The sequence below is a fragment of the Octopus sinensis genome, linkage group LG15, assembly GCF_006345805.1.
Source record: "Octopus sinensis linkage group LG15, ASM634580v1, whole genome shotgun sequence".
NCBI classification, from domain to species: domain Eukaryota; kingdom Metazoa; phylum Mollusca; class Cephalopoda; order Octopoda; family Octopodidae; genus Octopus; species Octopus sinensis.
The window spans coordinates 6,892,842-6,895,341 of record NC_043011.1 but is presented as its reverse complement, the minus strand read 5'-3'; positions in this window follow the sequence as shown (position 1 = coordinate 6,895,341).

The following is a 2,500-nucleotide window of genomic DNA, read 5'->3' as shown; positions in this document are numbered from 1 at the left end:
ACCATCGTCTATGTAGAACCGGACCAAATCAGATCCCAAGCAACTCAACTGGACCATCGGTCCAGCATCCCATGTCGGAGGTGCTGGTGGATGGCATGGGCTTGCTTCTCCAGGTGCTGAGCCACAAGCCCACTGACTTTTCCTCATTGATTTTTGCTCCTGTTACCGCTTCGTAGTCTTTCAGTGTCTCACCAACCAGCTCGATGTGCTTCTGGCCAGACACTATGAAATAAAACTGAACACTGACATACATACATAGATACATATATATATATATATATATATATATATATATAATGATTGTTGTATCTTGTCAAATGATAGCTGTCTCACATGCAGCCATGAAATGAAATGATAAGGTGACACCTGGAGTAAAGATTGTTTGCCAAAATAACATGGCAGTCCTGGTTTAGGATAAATGTTGCCGTAATTTAGCCCCAGGAGACACTGTCTCCAGCTGGTTATATGATACGATCTGTGTCCATGATCATGATCTGTATACAACATGATCTGTATATGACATGATCTTATAGCCAGCTGGAGACGATGTCTCCTGGGGCTAAATTACAGCATGGCAGTGAAACATGGGCCGTGACTGCTGATACATGCGTAAGCTCATGAGGAATGAAACCAGTATGCTCCGATGGATGTGTAATGTCAGTGTACTTACTCGACAGAGCGTTAGTTCCTTGAGAGAAATGTTGTACCTAAGAAGCATCAGTTGTTGTGTGCAAGAGAGATGATTGCGCTGGTATGGTCATGTGGCGAGAATGGATGAAGATAGGTGTGTGAGAAAGTGCCAATCCCTAGCAGTTGAGGGAACCCGTGGAAGAGGTAGACCCAGGAAAACCTGGGATGAGGTGGTGAAGCACGACCTTCGAACGTTAGGTCTCACCATGGAAATGACTAGAGACCGAGACCTATGGAAGTATGCTGTGTGTGAGAAGACCCGGCAAGACTAGTGAAGCCATAACCCATGGCCACTACCTGGGACGTAGTCAGTCCACCTGTGCATACCTTCCTGCTTGTGATACTTGTGAAGACCTGTTGAGGCAAGTGAAAGTCAAGTTAAATCGAATCAAATCAAATAGATGAACATCAATGGAATTTGTATCCTTGTGGTACCAGTGCCGGTGGCACATAACAAAACCGTCCGAACGGGGCCGTAGCCAGTACCGCATCGACTGGCCCCGTGCTGTGGACATGTAACAAACACCATCCGATCGTAGCCGTTCGCCAGCCTCGTCTGGCACCTGTGTCGGTGGCACATGAAAAACACCATCCGAGCGCGGCCGTCTGCCAGCCTCGTCTGGCACCTGTGTCGGTGGCACATCAAAAAAAACATTCGAGCGTGACCGTCTGCCAGCCTCGTCTGGCACCTGTGTCGGTGGCACATAAAATCACCCACTACACTCACGGAGTGGTTGGCGTTAGGAAGGGCATCAGCTGTAGAACACTGCCAGATCTGACTGGCCTGGTGCAGCCTTCGGCTTGCCAGACCCCAGTTGAACCGTCCAACCCATGCTAGCATGGAAAGCGGACGTTAAACGATGATGATGATGATGATTTATCCTAAACCAGGACTGCCATGTTATGTTGGTGAACAATCTTTACTCCAAAATACTGTTGCTGAATATCTCTCGTTGTGAGATTTACAAATAGTAATTTTCCAAGGAGGCACCTATACATCATTGGATTTAAGTGACTGAAGCCTATACAACACGTTTGCCACTCTCTTGGTTGCCATGGTAAGTTCTAGTGATAAGCATTACAAGATGATTGGTAATTATTTTGGCGGCAAGTTTTATGTCAGAGTATCTTTCGTCAAAACTAACGAGAACCTTCTTTTACACCTGGGAAATCTATTTGACCCATAGATGACACCACGTCAGGTACTACAATTCCAAGTCACAATGGCTCTGGGAATAATGGTGATTTAAGGGTGACTCCTTGATCCTCACAACTTCCAAACTCCCAAACAGGAGCCTCATGACCAGATGCAGTATTCTGTCATACATACTTATCTCCTCAAAGACATACAGCATCTCGAAAGAGTCCAGAAGCTGGCTACCCACATGGTTCTTGGTCTCAAGAATTTGTCTTATGAAGAAAGGCTGAAGACGCTAGACCTTTATTCTCTAGAAAAACGCCGCCGCCGTGGTGATCTCATTCTTGCTCACAACATCATAAGCGGGAAGTGTAACCTCTCGAAAGAGCGTCGGCTGCGGAGTCATTCCGAAAAGCTCTATCTGCGACGATTTCATCTCAATCGAAGGAGAGGGGCTTTCTCCATCTGGGTTGCGGATCCGTGGAATAAGCTGCCGGACGAGATGGTGAAGATGCCGACGACCGCTCGGTTCAAAGTCTCCCTTGACCACAAGTGGCCTGAACTCTTTACATGAACACCACCCTGTACATAACTACATGGCCTTGCTTTTTGCTTTTTGAGCCAAAAAATTAACTAACTAACTAACTAACATACAAACAAAAATACCCTGTT